Source organism: Haliotis rubra, unplaced genomic scaffold (genome assembly GCF_003918875.1).
Source record: "Haliotis rubra isolate DU_JTF1 unplaced genomic scaffold, ASM391887v1 Scf32, whole genome shotgun sequence".
In the NCBI taxonomy this organism is placed as follows: Eukaryota; Metazoa; Mollusca; class Gastropoda; order Lepetellida; family Haliotidae; genus Haliotis; species Haliotis rubra.
In genome coordinates, this window is record NW_025766991.1 from 1,690,491 (window position 1) to 1,710,126 (window position 19,636).

Genomic DNA, 19,636 nt, shown 5'->3' on the forward strand with positions numbered 1-19,636 from the left:
GAGAGTTATGTCCCTTTGTTTATGTGTAGAGGCTCCCAATAGAAATCATTCAGAATATTACCTACTGAAAGAGTCAAGACTAACAGTCATTTCAAATAACTTGACTTATGTCTACTGAGCTTATGTAGCTTTTGTCACAACCTGTAAGTCTGGCGCCAGTTTACCATTGTTCTTGGTCTTTCGGAAGCATTTCTAAGAAATAAACGAAACAATGAATGTGGAATTTCACATGCTTGTTCGAATTAATGATTGCACCCGAACTTGTTCAACAGATCAATATGGTGGCCATCTGAAAAAGCTAACCATGACAGTTAGTTGGTAATTTGTTGTGAAACATTAAATAATATGAGGTACGTGTAGTCAGACTTATAAGAATAAGTAACTGTTCAGTTTTTCCTATTGGTTCAAATTTTAACCTTGATTTGATTTTTGCACTTCAACTATTCAGAACAAATTAAAAAGATATCCCATGGCCATTCCTCAATTCTATTGTTTTCTGACATGATGGTATTAGGTATATGTGTAAATAGCTGTGGAAACAAACATAAAGATTCATTTTTTTGGTGATATTAGGGGTGAGTGTGTGTGTTTGGGGGGTTCCACACCTCTGCACATGCACGCACACACACACACAGAGCAATGTTGTTTTAGTCAGATTAGTTCAAGTCAAATTTCAAGATGGCCACCACAACTGCCATATTTTATCATCCATATTTGGCCATTACTCTGTCATATCTGTACAAATTTCAATGAATAATTGAATATTGTCCAAAACAATTGCTCATGCGTAATTATTTTATTTATTTATTTTTTAATTTTTTTTTTAAATATGATGCTATAAGCTTCCTAGATCTTGCATTTAAATGTATTTTATTCTGATTTGATATATTTGATGCTAACTTGATTGTTTTGGAAGAGAACAAAACAACAATCTCATTTAGTTTGCAGATTGTGGATCATGGAAAATGTTGACATCTTGTTACTAATGGAATATTTTATGGAGACTTCAATTAGCAACTGAGTGATTAGTGCCTTACTGTTAACTGATGTATTTTAGTAAATACAAGAGAGAATAAACCAGTCACTTGTTGTCTTTGTTTATTTTGTTCCTTATTACACATATAGAGAAGATGATGAACATAATTATAGTATCGTTTGCATATGCTGCAGCCACTGCCTGGAACAATCTTCCCCTTGATGTTCGCCAGTGTCAAACCTGTTCTGCCTTCAAAACAGCTATTAAAACCCATCTTTTCCGCCAAGCTTTCTTCTGATCAAATCTCACTGCGCTTTGAGCATAATATCCAAGTATGGAAAAGCGCAATACAAATCTACTATTATTATTATTATTATTATTATTATTATTATTATTATTATTATTATATATAGTGAGGTATGTACCACAGAATAGGTCCAAAGCCACCAGAGCTGGTCACAGGAGGTGACAGCTGTAAATGAATCAGGTGGACACTAGGTCAACGGCAGCTGGTTGATGGTATGACATTGGATGGTCAGACTATGTCAACTACAGCTGGTTGATGGTGTGTCATTGGATGGTCAGACAAGGTCACCTACAGCTGGTTGATGGTATGTCAATGGGTGGTCAGTCAAGGGCACCTACTGCTGGTTGATGGTATGACATTGGATTGTCAGACTAGATCACCTACAGCTGGTTGATGGTATGACATTGGATGGTCAGTCAAGGTCACCTACAGCTGGTTGATGGTATGACATTGGATGGTCAGACAAGGTCACCTACAGCTGGTTGATGGTATGACATTGGGTGGTCAGTCAAGGTCACCTACAGCTGGTTGATGGTATGACATTGGATGGTCAGTCAAGGTCACCTACAGCTGGTTGATGGTATGACATTTGGTGGTCAGTCAAGGTCACCTACAGCTGGTTGATGGTATGACATTGGATGGTCAGTCAAGGTCACCTACAGCTGGTTGATGGTATGACACTGGATGGTCAGTCAAGGTCACCTACAGCTGGTTGATGGTATGACATTGGATGGTCAGTCAAGGTCACCTACAGCTGGTTGATGGTATGACATTGGATGGTCAGTCAAGGTCACCTACAGCTGGTTGATGGTATGACATTGGGTGGTCAGTCAAGGTCACCTACAGCTGGTTGATGGCATGACATTGGGTGGACAGTCAAGGTCACCTACAGCTGGTTGATGGTATGACATTGGGTGGTCAGTCAAGGTCACCTACAGCTGGTTGATGGTATGACATTGGGTGGTCAGTCAAGGTCACCTACAGCTGGTTGATGGTATGACATTGGATGGTCAGACAAGGTCACCTACAGCTGGTTGATGGTATGACATTGGGTGGTCAGTCAAGGTCACCTACAGCTGGTTGATGGTATGACATTGGATGGTCAGTCAAGGTCACCTACAGCTGGTTGATGGTATGACATTGGATGGTCATACAAGGTCACCTACAGCTGGTTGATGGTATGTCACTGGATGGTCAGTCAAGGCCACCTACAGCTGGTTGATGGTATGACATTGGATGGTCAGTCAAGGTCAAGGTCACCTACAGCTGGTTGATGGTATGACATTGGATGGTCAGTCAAGGTCACCTACAGCTGGTTGATGGTATGACATTGGGTGGTCAGTCAAGGTCACCTACAGCTGGTTGATGGTATGACATTGGATGGTCAGTCAAGGTCACCTACAGCTGGTTGATGGTATGACATTGGTGGTCAGTCAAGGTCACCTACAGCTGGTTGATGGTATGACATTTGGTCATGGTCATCAAGGTCACCTACAGCTGGTTGATGGTATGACATTGGATGGTCAGTCAAGGTCACCTACACCTGGTTGATGGTATGACATTGGTGGTCAGTCAAGGTCACCTACAGCTGGTTGATGGTATGACATTGGTGGTCAGTCAAGGTCACCTACAGCTGGTTGATGGTATGACATTGGGTGGTCATACTAGGTCACCTACAGCTGGTTGATGGTATGACATTGGATGGTCAGTCAAGGTCACCTACAGCTGGTTGATGGTATGACATTGGGTGGTCAGTCAAGGTCACCTACAGCTGGTTGATGGTATGACATTGACACTAAGGTCACCTACAGCTGGTTGATGGTATGACATTGGTGGTCAGGTACAGCTGGTTGATGGTATGACATTTGGTGGTCAGTCAAGGTCACCACCTGGTATGACAGCAAGGTCACCTGGTTGATGGTATGACATTGTCAAGGATGGTCAGTCAAGGTCACCTACAGCTGGTTGATGGTATGACATTGGATGGTCAGTCAAGGTCACCTACAGCTGGTTGATGGTCACATTTGGTGGTCAGTCAAGGTCACCTACAGCTGGTTGATGGTATGACATTGGGTGGTCAGACTAGGTCACCTACAGGTCACCTGGTTGATGGTATGACATTGGGTGGTCAGTCAAGGTCACCTACAGCTGGTTGATGGTATGACATTGGATGGTCAGTCAAGGTCACCTACAGCTGGTTGATGGTATGACATTGGATGGTCAGATCAGTCTCCTACAGCCTGGTTGATGGTATGACATTGGTGGTCAGTCAAGGTCACCTACAGCTGGTTGATGGTATGACATTGGTGGTCAGTCAAGGTCACCTACAGCTGGTTGATGGTATGACATTGGGTGGTCAGACTAGGTCACCTACAGCTGGTTGATGGTATGACATTGGGTGGTCAGTCAAGGATTCATCACCTACAGCTGGTTGATGGTATGACATTGGGTGGTAGGTCACCTACAGCTGGTTGATGGTATCAGACAAGGTCACCTACACCTGGTTGATGGTATGACATTGGATGGTCAGGTCACCTACAGCTGGTTGATGGTATGACATTGGGTGGTCAGTCAAGGTCACCTACAGCTGGTTGATGGTCACATTGGTGGTCAGTCAAGGTCACCTGCTGGTTGATGGTATGACATTGGTGGTCAGTCAAGGTCAAGGTCACCTACAGCTGGTTGATGGTATGACATTGGGTGGTCATCAGGTCACCTACAGGTTCATGGCTGGTTGATGGTATGACATTGGGTGACATTGGTCAGTCAAGGTCACCTACAGCTGGTTGATGGTATGACATGGGTGGTCACTAGGTCACCTACAGCTGGTTGATGGTATGACATTGGGTGGTCATACTAAGGTCACCTACAGCTGGTTGATGGTATCACCTCAAGGTCACCTACAGCTGGTTGATGGTATGACATTGGGTGGTCAGACTAGGTCACCTACAGCTGGTTGATGGTATGACATTGGTGGTCAGTCAAGGTCACCTACACCTAGTTGATGGTATGACATTGGATGGACAGTCAAGGTCACCTACAGCTGGTTGATGGTATGACATTGGGTGGTCACACTAGGTCACCTACAGCTGGTTGATGGTATGACATTGGATGGTCAGCTAAGGTCACCTACAGCTGGGTGATGGTATGACATAGGTAATCAGTCAAGGGCACCTACACCTGGTTGATGGTATAACATTGGATGGTCAGACTATGTCGCCGACAGCTGGTTGACGGTATGACATTGGGTAGTTAGACTAGGTCACCTACATGACAAAGATTCAAAGTTTCAAAATACTTTGATTTCTTAAGAATTCGGTGGAATTCCACAACAGAAAGTTCTTGAAAAGACAGATTAATATGCTTCTAAAGCCGAACTGAATGTACTAGCTTATGGAATGATTTCGATGTTCTAGATACATTCTGCAAAATATCTTGAATAGGTAGAAGGAGTAGAAATTTTACAAGAACTTCGTTGGGAAGATCACTCAATCTGAAAAATAAGAACACAAAATTATTTTTTCAATACAGTATGATATTGCTCTATGTCACAGTTCTATGTCAAGTAAAAGTTCCATAGAAATTAAGAATCAATGTGTACTATCTCCCAATTGGCATTAAAAAGCATTTACTTTCCAGGAGAATTTATTTAAGGCGTGACTGCTAATATACATTATCAATAGTATAATGATTGATTCAAAACGAACTCACCTTTTTACACGAGACTTCCATCTACTTGCGATTTCCAAAATGTTCTAACTCCTGTTCACGTGACTAAAGGAAGGTATATGGTTGTTTGTGAATTTAGAATTTTTGGAACTGAGATTAGATTTTAAATTTGGAGATAAGACAATGCTGAATGGCCAAAAACGTGTTTCTCGTAGTAGTATTATGTATAACTACACAAGGACATAGAACCAATGGTTCAGAAAGAGAATATGGACCTAACTCATTTTGACCAAAATTGGAGATAGAACAACGTGGTTCTTAGGACACGAGACAGTCAAATCCCATTCCGAATTGCACCAGATTTAGGGTATATGCCATGTCCTCAAGACGTTACCTTTCATGAAAATCATGTGCAGTTTATATTTAATAAGGGGCGGCGGTTAAAGCGTTCGTTTGTCATACTGAAGACCCGGGTTCGATTCCCCATATGGGTACAATGTGTGAAGCTCATTTCTGGTGGCCCCCGCTGGGATATTGCTAAAAGCAGCGTAAATTCATACTCGCTCACTCTATTTAATGACATTGCCTTGGATATGGAAGGATTAACGGTAAGAATAACGACTACTTTAACCACTAGGCTACCCCACCGCCCCTAATTGTGATTAAACGTCAGCAGCGAGTGCGGATTATGGATAGTCACTTAGGTGGATTTGGATGCGTAACACAGTTCAAATCGATGTTTTTCCTTTGTTTTATTCCTTTAAAGAGTCCGTATATATCTCTTTCCCTTTTCTACACGCAACCATATGTTTGTTGTCTCTGTCCTGTACAAGAGATTGTTGTCATCGTTGGGAATCCATTTATTATGGTGAAGTATATAGGGGATTATCTGAAAACGCTGATTCCCAAGATGGATTTGAATGTAGACTTTGAACTGAAAAAAAGATGGCGACATGTTACGGAGATATTTCAAACAAAAACTTATGAGGGGTAACTGAAGACTAACTATGATCGGTTCTGAGCCAAGCTATGTTGATGGGGTTAATTGTTGATTTTTCAACAGAATACCCTCCGATCTCCACATTCTTCAGACTAGTGCCTAGATCCTGCTGTATATAGGCTTCCTTCTGATGCCTTAAACGTATTCGACAGCAGAAAAAAGCGTCATCAACATTTGCATAATGCTTATTATTTATGACTAAAATATACCATCAGCAAGTGATTCTCAGTCAAAGATGAAAACGTACCCCGTCACAATACCAGCTTGGGGCCATCCCCACTGGTACGACAGCCACACCAAACTTGACCAAAGGCCCGATGTTTTTCCTGTCAAACTGAAAGGGAGGACAAGAACTAGCACATCACAAATGTAGACCAATTAATCAGATAAATCTCGTTAAACATGATGGTATAGTTTATGTGATAGTGTTGGACTGATCGAACCTTTCCCATAAAAAGGAACTGACCAACTGTGTATAGAAGTAGGCGTTTGAAATTGTAATCGGCGAGTGAGTGAAAATCTAATGATATCGTTGATATCTAAGCCATAGTGTGATTTAGTGAGGGAGTGAGTGTGGTTTGACGTCTTAGCAATATTCCAGCAATATCACGGCAGGGGACACCGGAAAAAGGTTTCAAATATTGTATCGATGTGGGGAATCGAACCCGGGTCTTCGGCGTGACGAGCTAACGCTTTAACCACTAGGCTACCCCACCGCCCCGCCATGGAGATGATACAAGGAGATACAAGGAAATCCAGATACACGGAGCACAAACTTTACCAAAGATACGAGATATCCGTTTGTCGTCCCAAGCAGAACATTATTTTATTTATAAAACTAATGGGTACAAATATATACATTTATCATACAATGGGTAGCGTTCTCGGTCGGATAAATCCTACGGATATTTTCGGTATGACTAGGCTATCCTACTGTCTTTCTAAGTCGTGACAGAAGCGACAGCAACAGAAGATTTCCATGCATTAGCTAAAACAGAAATAAAACTTAACTTCACATTGACAAAATGTTGTGATCAGCCATATCGAAAGTAATTATACACTCTTAGAAAACAAAAGAAACGCATAGGTGATTTGGAGAATATTGGACTGAATGGACTCATGTAGATCCAGCAAAACAAATACAAATATACTATGTCTGTCCAAAACGTCATCTTTGTGTGATTGTAAACAGCTTCAGCGTCAAAAACGCGGCCATTTTAACTTTTCACCAAAACGTCACCAAGAAAACGCGAAGCAAAATGCACGGGCAAGTAAGCGGAAAAGCATGCGGTTTCGATCACTATAAAAAGGCAAACGTGCTTAATGTAGTCATTCGTTTTGGCCCGGAAAAGAGGAAATCATCATGCCACGACTGAGTGCCGCCAATCGAAACATCACCATATGCTCTTTGAAGCTGGGGAGTCGCAGTCTGCAGTTGCCTGACATTTCAACGTTCATCAGAGTACCATATCTCGCCTTTAGGATCGTTTTGTGCAGACCAATTCCGCCCAAGATCTACCGAGAAGCGGGCGTCCAAGAGTTACCACCCAAGTCCAGGACCGCTACATCCGGGTTGCTCACTTCTTGCCACAGCCGTGGAGACTGCACAACGCATCCGTGGTTCAAGAAGAATTTCCGACCAAACTGTCAGGAATCGATTGCGTGAAGTGGGGATTCGACCAAGAAGGCCAGGTGTCGCCCCTGTTTTGGGAGCCTTCATCGGCCCATTTGCTGGTGGTGGTGTCGTAGCGTCCGGAACTGGAACCTTAGAAACTTGAAGCGAGTCTGGTTCAGTGATGAATCACGATTTCTTCTTCACCGGCGAGATGGTGTTTACCATCGGAGATATATGAGCGTTTAGCCCCTAATTGCATTCGACAGGTCGGTGAAGGAAGTGTCATGGTGTTGGGTGTGATATCCAGCACACAGAGATCTGATTTAGTGGTGGTTCAGGGGAATCTGACAGCAGGCGAAGTCCTTGCACGTCACATGCTTCCGATTATGTTGTTCCAGCATGACAACGCTACTTCACATACAGCATGCGTCGCGGTCCGCTACCTTGCCAATTCTAACGTTACCAGATCTAAACCCGATAGAACACCTATGGAATGAACTCGATGGACTTGTGCTTCAACGTCAAAACACGCCTAAGACACTTCCACAACTGGCCATCGCATTGTACAAAGAGTGGGGAAGAATTCCGCAAGAGCGACTTCGTCGACTTATCCAATCTGTGCCGAGACGGTGCCAAGCAGTAATTGCTGCCAATGGTGGCCATACCTAGTACCTTGTTTGACGCCATCTTGTGGACACAAATATACAGAAACACAACAATATATTATTAGGTTGCTGTTGTGTTGGCGAACGTTTTGTCTATAGACGTGTGAATGTTCACCTTTTTACCATTGAAATTACATGAAATGATTGAACGCAATAAATTCTTCTAAATGGCTTATGCGTTTCTTTTTTGAAGAGTATATTTCGTCTTTGACAATGCCCTTTTAACCTACGTGCGTGCATGTTATATTCTTGCTCTGTTTGCCTAACGACATATATAATCCAGCATCGCTATGGTCGCTCCATCAGTCGGAGACAGAATTGGTCTTCAGCAACCCATGCTTGCAAAGCATGGCCTAAAGGGTTGCTGGTCAGGCTCACTGACTTGGATGACACATGCCATCGTATCCCAATTGCGTTGATCAATGCTCGTGCTGTTGATCACTGGATTGTGTGGTGGATTCTTTACAAACTGCTGCCATATAGCCGGAATATTGCTAAGTGTGGCACCAATCAACAGACAAGCAAAGAAACAAGTCCATCGGCCGATATGCAGGTCGCGTTTTGTCCCAAATATGATATTGAAGTTTGCTTAACTGTTCCATTATGAGGAATATTTCTTTGAGCTATAGAAATAATTATTTCGCAATGCGATTAATCACTACAATTCCCTAAACATTGTTTAACAGCATTAAGTCTCCATTCCGGCCATGTGTAGCCTAATGTAAACAGGGCGTCGATCCCAGATGTCTGTGCCAAGAACCAAGTTACACTTACTAACTGATGCTCCAGTTGAGTTTCCTCTCAAGCTGTAAACGTTTTACACACACCATGAAATTTCACGACTGCCGAACTTCCTCCACTCGAAGCGCAAGGTCTTACGAAAATCCCCTGTGGATCTATGTGTCTCACAAGATCCGTTAATCATAGAATCCGTTAGAATCCAAGATCATGATTTGTCAGCGCTATACACGTAAACAAGCTTTTAGTCCCAGTGGCGACATTTAACGCGATCACTCCCAATACAAGGTGCCTTCATCTGGAATGAAGTCTCATTCTCGCGAGATCTCTAAATACACGATATACTAGCTTACGTATTAAACACGTGCGAAACACACAAAACGTGTTAACAACGGAGATGTGGTAGGACACTATTATTTTTCCACACATATTGAATTCGCATTTAAATCCAACTCACTCGTTCAGATTACATCGGGTACAACGTGTGAATCTCGTTTTAGGTGTACCCCTCCGTGATATTGATGGACTCATGTTTTAGTATCTTGGCCTCATGTCTCGAAACATGTCACAACACATGTCATTTTATGTAACTTGATATATAAACTGAGTTCGTTTTTTCAAAGTTCCATGTGTCCAGGTGATAAAATGTTCTTGCTATCAAACCTCACTTTTGTGATTAATTTGGTTGCCATGGTGATTGAATTTTGGATATTGTAACATATGTGTCAGTCACACTATCAAACATTGACTACTTTTTAGATTACCACAGGTAGATAAAATTCTCCATCTTGCAGGTGGTCCAGCTGACAAGGTGTTGTTGCCATCAATTTTGTGACTAAATTAGGTTTCCATGGTGATTCAAACATATTTTGTGATCACTAAAAAACTAAACTCAGTCACTCACTCACTCACATAAACTGTTTCTGTGTCATGTCCAGGGGGTGGTTATAAATCACGCCTGTCGGTCTTAATGTTTGAAGATACGAGGATGCGTTATTTATAGAAAGCATTTAAGAAGACCATTCAACTTAAAAAGCATACTTACGTAGAAATAATCTATCGCTTCTGCTTCAAATCCATTTGGTCCTTTGTACAATTGAAACCAGTAGTGTGCCCCGCTTGTACTTTCAACATACAGCCTAACCTGAGATGCGCTTCCAGCAAAGAGTGCAAATCCAGTGACTACCTCGATATTATATCGAGTTTGTCCTTTTTTTCGCCAGAATCCGTCTGAAACAGACAGTTCTAATTATCTATCGTGTTCAAACGTAACTAATAATGTAAGTGTATATGACGATCGTATGGGTTGCTCCAAAGTAAATGTGTTCGTTAGTCAAACGGAAAACACAAGTACAATTCTCCATCTGCGTTAGTTGCTAATTCTTTGTGGCGTTCGCATCAAGGGGATATTGCGTACAGCGCCATATTTCTCACGTACTCAGTCTCTCACTCACTCAATTACTAAACAACTCTGAGAGCCGAAGGTCGCGGGTTCGATCCCCGGCCGCATCATACCAAAAGACGTTTAAATATGGTACTTGTTGGTCCCTGCCTGGCGCTCGGCATTAATGGGTACAAGAAGAACTGGTCGGCTCGGATTCAGTATAATGTACCTAAGTGACGTATTCTTGCTTAACTGCGACATGGTATATCAGTGAGCTAGCACTATAAAACCACCTTAAGTCTGGGCTAGTACAAGCAGCCCCACATACATACACATGCATGCACGTCGTCATATGAGCGAAATATTCTCAAGTACGACGTTAAACCCCATTTCACCTCACCTCACTAAACAACTCGCTCATTCCCGAAAGACAATGTGGTATTTTACGGCGCTTCATCATCTCTTATACATCATGATGTATGTACCTGTATAATAGGCCGGTAACCCCTGTACTGAAATAAACACAGTTTCACATTCGCTCTCATTCACCCAAAGACTTCCTACTCACTCAATCAATCACTCCTTGGGATTGTACTCTAAATTCATAAGAAAAAATGTTATTGTTTTACTCTTTAAATTTTGACCATACTTGATATCAACATGCAAGTTGAAAATATTAATTAAAAGCCAAACCCATTTACGCGTCTGGCTACATCAAAAGCATTTGTCGCAGAATCACCATCAAATTGGGATGACACCAGATATGCGATAAAAGGTAGTCCCCTCGCTGGCACTTGTCGCAAACACATGCAACGGCAAGTCAATGTAACGTCAGCTTTAATCTGATGTGATGTAACTGGAATACTGTTCATAGCGGCGTAAAATTGGTGAAGGCCCGTTACATACATTGCACAAACGACATGACATTCTTTACACACTTTGGTTTTTTTTTACAGATTCAGAAGTTGATATTTATGCTTACAACGGTCTCTTTTCAAGCGTGGTGAATGGTCATCTTGCCAGTATAGGCGTCGCTGTCGCATTCGCTTAAGACGTTCCTTGCGCCGCCGCTCCAGTTCTGCCTTCCGTCTCTCAGCTGCCTTCTTCTCTCGTTTTATCTGTTCCGCTACACAGTCATGGGGGTATTAGAGTGAGTGAGTTTAGTTTGACGCCGCACTCAGCAATATTCCACCTATATGGCGGCGGTCTGTAAATATTCGGGTCTGGGCCAGACAATCCAGGGATCAACATCATGAGCATCGACCTACGCAATTGGCAACCGTGTCAACCAAGTCAGCGAGTCAAACCACCCGATTGCCTCTTAAGACAAGCATGGGTTATTGAAGATCAATTCTTACCCGTATCTTGACGGGTCTGTGATATTACAAGTTAAAGTTGTCGATCATTTTGTTTGTACAATTGCAAGAAATAACATTGGCTGAGATAACAACGAAATCTGAAAAATATGTCCGATAGCATTTACATTTTGGTTGTTTATTTAGTGGTCATCAGAATACTAATGAATACTTTCTAATGAATGCTGACTTCAATCTGAATTCCAAATTCATTTGCAGTTTGTTGGTCATCTCCAAGGTGGGTACCCGACAGGGTCGATATCATTACAATGTGACCGTTAACCATCTAACGCCCCACAAGTCAACCTGTTTTGTATATCCCCGGAATAGCTGAGAAGGAATTTAGAGCGCATACTGATCCATTGTGCGCTGTGCCTATTTTCCTCCTTGACATTTTTTCAGTTGCAAATTGACCATAGCCTTATATAAGATGTTAAACTGTACATAGGATGAAGACGGTAATGACTGTTGGACGTTGTCGTTATTAATATGTCACGATATGGCTGAACTTTTGCCGACGTGACTCACTCACTTATGGATAATATATAAGATCTTTTTAAACTAAACATGCTTCAAAAGGTTAGAAATTTTGTTTATACCCCGATGTGTTAACCACTTCCTGCCTTTCACGATATCTAAGTATACTTTACACAATTCTACCACGACATTCAGACTGTCGCACTCTGAAAACGTTCTGTTTCGAATACAAAATTACAGGTATCAAATCGGGGCGGTGGGGTAGCCTAGTGGTTAAAGCGTTGGCTCGTCACGCCGAAGTCCCGGGTTCGATTCCCCACATGGGCACAATGTGTTAAGCCCATTTCTGCTGTCCCCGCCGTGATATTGCTGGAATATTGCTAAAAGCGGCGTAAAACTAAACTCAGTCAGTCAGTCAGTCAGACAGGTATCAAATCCACGTATTTAACATTTAAACAGCTCAGTCGAAACCACAGTAGAGTTATCTCTAACATGATTATGGAGGACATGTTTCAACAAATTACTATAATCGTATCGCTATAGTACTATTATCCTATCGCTAAAGTACTATTATCCTATCGCCAAAGTACTATAATCTTATCGCCAAAGTACTATAATCCTATCGCTAAAGTAATATTATCCTATCGCTAAAGTAATATTATCTTATCGCCAAAGTACTATAATCGTATCGCCAAAGTACTATTATCTTATCGCCAAACTAAAACATTACCAAAAAGCTATAATTGTATCACCAAAGTACTATTATCGTCTCAACAAAGTACTATAACCGTATCGCCAAAGTACTATAATCTTATTGCCAAATTATAATATCACCAAAGAACTATAATCGTATCACCAAAGTACTATAATCGTATCGCCAAAGTACTATTATCGTTTCATCAAAGTACTATATATAATCGTATCACCAAAGTACTATAATTTTATTGCCAAATTATAATATCACCAAAGAACTATAATCGTATCACCAAAGTACTATTATCGTTTCATCAAAGTACTATAATCTTATTTCCAAATTATAATATCACCAAAGAACTATAATCGTATCACCAAAGTACTATTATCGTTTCATCAAAGTACTATAATCGTATCGCCAAAGTACTATAATCGTATTGCCGAATAATAATATCACCAAAGTACTATAATAGCATCACCAGAGTACTATAATCATATCACCAAAGTGTTGTAATCGCATCACCAGAGTACTAGAATCGTATCACCAAAGTACTAGAATCGTATCACCAAAGAACGAAAATCGTATCACCAAAGTACTATAATCTTATTGCCAAATAATAATATCACCAAAGTACTAGAATCTTATTGCCAAATAATAATATCACCAAAGCACTATAATCTTATTGCCAAATAATGATATCACCAAAGTACTACAATCTTATTGCCAAATAATAATATCACCAAAGTACTATAATCTTATTGCCAAATAATAATATCACCAAAGTACTATAATCTTATTGCCAAATAATAATATCACCAAAGTACTATAATCTTATTGCCAAATAATAATATCACCAAAGTACTATAATATTATCACCAAAGTACTATAATCTTATTGCCAAACAATAATATCACCAAAGTACTATAATCTTATTGCCAAATAATAATATCACCAAAGTACTATAACAGATTCACCAAAATACTATAATAGCATCACCAGAGTACTATAATCATATCACCAAAGTGTTGTAATCGTATCACCAGAGTACTAGAATCGTATCACCAAAGTACTAGAATCGTATCACCAAAGTACTAGAATCGTAAATAGAAAAAAACCCGCCAAGGCCAGAAAAATCGGTTTCGATTATCTGCCAAAAGATTCCTTTGGGTGTAAAGAAGAAAACATGTTTACTTTAAAAACGTAAAGACGGTTTTCGATCTGTACGCTGAACTTTCATGTTGATCGCATTCGTATGAGACATTGTCGTCGGCTATGTAAATTTGAAGGGCGATCAAGTGATACACAATTTAAATAGTCACCGTGAATACAAGATAGCAAAACAAACATTTTGACGGAGAAAATATTCGGAAACAGAATGCAATGTACGCATTCTAAAAGATATAGAGATGAGCTCCGACATAGATACTGACTACTTCTACAAAACTGTTTGACGTCTCAAGAGAACAACCAGTTAGAATACCACACTTCGCTGTAATAGTGAGACGGCAAAAACACCACAAAACAAATCTCTTGTACGTGTACTTTAAGGATTCATACAGACGTAAACACCCACAACATATACAGTGATAAACTGTGTTTGGATTCAAACTAAGCACTTCGAAACTATACCAGTCTAGTGTCATGCCTAAAACACACACCGACGACACATACAGTGACATACTTTGTTGGGGTTCAAACTCAGCAGTTCGAAAGCATACCACTCCGAAATCAATGCCAAAAATACAATTTGTCCGATGGACAATCTCAAATATTCTCTTGCCTAATTACTTAAAAATCTTACCTGATTTTGTTATTGGTTGTGTTGTTAAAATGTCCGTTCCTTGTGTTAGTTATATGTTCTTTGAATGAAAATGTCCGTTCCTGCAGATGAGATGTATGTATGGAATTAGTTATATGTGTGTATGTATTGGAATGATTATTTCTATGTATGTACAAATATTTGTATGTATGTATGTATGTATGTATGTATGTGTGTGTGTGTGTGCATGTGTTGTGTGAAGTCATAAAGTTGCGCTAGCGCGATTCCCTGAACGCTCAATGTATCTCAGTTATGTTCGTCATGTGTGTTCACTTTGTGTCTTTGGCTATTCTTGTTCTTTGTGTGAATGTGTGTGTATGTGTATGTATGCTGCTGATGCGACCGACGTAAATCAACTTTCACTTACTGCATTTGCATAACTATCCAAGGGCACAGATGGTTAAATTGGCTAGATTCTAGAGGTGGTTCCCTTAAACGAGTTGGAATCTAATCATTTTGATTTCGAATCCCAGATGAGCCCTGGTTTTACTATTCGTAGTTTATTGGTCTTAACGAAATGGTAAACATTATAACTTTCAAATCGTTCAAGCAGCATTAAAACATTTTTTTAAACATTGCCCTAAGTTCCTAATATATTTTTAATGTGTCAAAAAGCAATGATACGGCTGTTTCCGGGACTTGTTATTAGCCTCAAATCTGTTACATTTGCACCTTGAAAAATGTTATTTTTGTTGACGTAGTAGTTGAAACTTACCGTTATATATGAGTGTTGTGTTGAAAGAAGTAGTTCCACCAATGGTTTGGTTTTCATTCGATCCTGAAACTAATGAATTTGTGTCTGTTATGCGAATGATTGATGCATTGTGCAACTTTTCCGACAAATTTCGTCACTTAAAGAATTTCCTAAATTTGAAAATACTTTTGTTAAACAAGTTAAACTATAATCGTCTTCAGATTGCCTGGTGTGACACATAAACTTCAAAGAAACACCACGGTTGTCAAATCAGTAATCGCTTCGAACGAATCCTATGTACCTCAAACAATGCTTGTTATCACGAAAGCCTAAATTCCACTTTTAAGTAGTATAAAATAATTTGTAAGCAAAAATTTCTTGTTGTTTCAAATACTAGTATTCGTTTATTTTTCTCGTTACTTGATTGTATTTTTTTGTTACTTGATTGTATGTTTTCCTTATATCAAGTTTAGTCGTCAGAAGTAATGTTGAAACATACCATTAGCGATGAAAGTTGTGCTCGGGAGAGTAGACCCATCACTCGTCTGGTTGCCATTTGCTTCTGTGACAGTGACTAAGACAAAGCATAGAAATTGTATATGTGCACACATGCTCGCACGAACGCGCAAATAAATACACATGATAAAAGATCCCAAGAACACCTGTTTATGAATAAAAACATTTTGTTGTTTCCCATGAAGCTTCATATCTGCCCTTAAAAGATAATAGTCGAGAACGTATTTTGAATCTGACTCTATGCCATACCTTGGTCAAGCTCTCATGCTCCTGGCCCTCTGCTATTGTTTTACACTGGATGTGTGTGTTCCCTGACATGCTATAGTCCCTTCAATAACACATGGCCCGTGAAGATCGGGATGGAATCGGTCTTCAGCAACCCATGTTTGTCGTATTAGGCATCGTATGCTCAGGTTTGGTGAGTAGATGCATGTCATCGCATACCAATTGCAGAACGATGCTCATTATGTTAATCACCGATCTGTCTGGTCCAGACTCGTATAGTTGTAGACCGACAGGAGAATTGCCGAGTGGGGTGTTGGACAACCAACCAACAACCAAATATACAAGAGTTGTGACACAGCAGATGGGGTCTGGGATGTCGGTGTCAACAACAGCCTTTTTGACGACGACAAAGATCTTTTTTAATGTACATGTATCAAAAAGCAGTCATACGCCTGTTTCCCGGATCTGTCATTAGCCTAAAACCTGTTACATCTGCATTTTGAAAAAACGCTATTTTATTCACTGAGTATTTGAAACTTACCGTTGTATATGGGTGTTGTGTCAAATGAAGTAGTTCGACCAACTGTTTGGTTTTCATTCGATTCTGAAACTAAGGAATTTGTGTCTGTTAAGCGAATGAAGCATTTGGCAACTTTTCTGACAATCTTCGTCACTTTAGGAATTTCCTAAATTTGAAATACATATAGTTGAGCTATGGTTTCAGATAATCTGTCTGACAGTCCAAGCCGTCGTCAGATTGCCTGGTGTGACACATAAGCTAAATACAAGTACCACGGTTGTGAGTTTGTGTCTGTTAACTTTTCTGACAATCTCTCTTAACTTAAAGAATTTCCTAAATTTGAAAATACATATATAATTAAGCTGTGGTTTCAGATAATCAGTCTGACAGACTCACCTCGTCTTCAGATTGCCTGGTGTGACACAGAAGCGTTAAACAGATACCACGGCGGCTAAAGGAGTAATTGCTTTGAATATATCCTCCGTCCCTCAAACAATCCGTGTTATCACGGAAGCCTGATAGGCTTACAAATTGATGTAAGTGTCTCGTTATTTCAAATATTCGTTCCTTTTTTTCTCTCTCGTTACTTAATTATGCTTTCATAATTTGATTATGTTTTCGTTATTTCAAATTTAGTCATCAGTAGTAATGTTGACACATGCCATTGGCAATTGACGTTGTGCTCGGGAGAGTAGACCCATTACTTGTTTGGTTTCCATTTGCTTCTGTGACAGTGGCACGCGCGCACGCACGCACGCACGCACGCACGCACGCACACACACACACACACACGATGAAAGATCGCAAGAAGACAAAAACATGTTTATGTCTAAAAACGTTTTGTTGTTATCCATGAAGCTTCATACCTGTCCTTGAAAAATAATAGTCGAGAACATATTTGGAAACTGACTCTATGCCATACCTTCATCAAGCTCTCGTGCCCCCTGGCCCTCTGTTGATATTTTACCATTAAATGTGTGTGTTCCCTTACATGCCATATTCCCTTCAATAATACATGACCCGTGAAGATCGGGTTAAAATCGATCGTATGCTCAGGTTCGGTGACTTAGCAGATGCATGTGCATGCCAATAATAGAACGATGCTCGTGATGTTAATCACTTACCGTTATATGAGTGTGTTGTGTTAAATGAAGTAGTTCCACCAACGGTTTGGTTTTCATTCGATTCTGAAACTAAACAAATCTTTGTGTCTGTAATGCGAATGAAGCATTGTAGCACCTTTCCAACAAAATATTCGTCTCTTTGAAAAGATGGGTTTCCTTAATTTGAAAATACACTGTGTAGTTAAACTATGGTTTGAAAATAATTAGTCTTGCAGTCATTTTAGCCTGTCTTCAGATAGCCTAAATTTGAAAAGAAATACCACGGATGTGAGTTTGCCTGTGTCTCTCTTAAACCACGGTTGTGAGTTTGTGTCTGTTAACTTTTCTGACAATCTCTCGTCACTTAAAGAATTTCCTAAATTTGAAAATACATATATAATTAAGCTGTGGTTTCAGATAATCAGTCTGACAGACTCACCTCGTCTTCAGATTGCCTGGTGTGACACAGAAGCGTTAAACAGATACCACGGCGGCTAAAGGAGTAATTGCTTTGAATATATCCTCCGTCCCTCAAACAATCCGTGTTATCACGGAAGCCTGATAGGCTTACAAATTGATGAATACTACCAAATTGGCACTAAGTGTCTCGTTATTTCAAATATTCGTTCCTTTTTCTCTCTCGTTACTTAATTATGCTTTCATAATTTGATTATGTTTTCGTTATTTCAAATTTAGTCATCAGTAGTAATGTTGACACATGCCATTGGCAATTGACGTTGTGCTCGGGAGAGTAGACCCATTACTTGTTTGGTTTCCATTTGCTTCTGTGACAGTGGCACGCGCGCGCACGCACGCACGCACGCACGCACGCACACACACACACACACACACACACACGATGAAAGATCGCAAGAAGACACACGAAAGATCGCAAGAAGACAAAAACATGTTTATGTCTAAAAACGTTTTGTTGTTATCCATGAAGCTTCATACCTGTCCTTGAAAAATAATAGTCGAGAACATATTTGGAAACTGACTCTATGCCATACCTTCATCAAGCTCTCGTGCCCCTGGCCCTCTGTTGATATTTTACCATTAAATGTGTGTGTTCCCTTACATGCCATATTCCCTTCAATAATACATGACCCGTGAAGATCGGGTTAAAATCGATCGTATGCTCAGGTTCGGTGACTTAGCAGATGCATGTATGCCAATAATAGAACGATGCTCGTGATGTTAATCACTTACCGTTATATGCGTGTGTTGTGTTAAATGAAGTAGTTCCACCAACGGTTTGGTTTTCATTCGATTCTGAAACTAAAGAAATTGTGTCTGTAATGCGAATGAAGCATTGTGCACCTTTTCCAACAAAATTCGTCTCTTTAAGAATTTCCTTAATTTGAAAATACACTGTAGTTAAACTATGGTTTAAAATAATCAGTCTTGCAGTCTTAGCCTGTCATCAGATAGCCTGCTTAAAAGAAATACCACGGATGTGAGTTTGTGTCTCTCTTAAAAGCGAAGCAGTGTGCAACTTTTCTGATAATCTTCGCCACTTTAAGAATTTCCTAAATTTGAAAATAATATAATTATGCTGTGGTTTCAGATAATCAATCTGACAGCCTCATCTCGTCTTCAGATTACCTGATGTGACAGAAGCTTTAAAGGAGAATACTAGAAAATTGCAATAATTTGCTGGGTGAAAGATAAAGTCATCAGAAACATGTACCCCGATTTTTATTGCAAAAATATGGTTTGTTATGTTTTTATCGCGAAAACAGTTTCTGTTATCTGAGCTTCGTCCATTATGCATATTCCGCTGGAACTCACGTGACCTTTCCGCTCGTGACGTCATATGTGACAAGCGTCCGCCATATTCCCAAAGAACAAGCGCTACACTAATACAAATCGTGTTGTT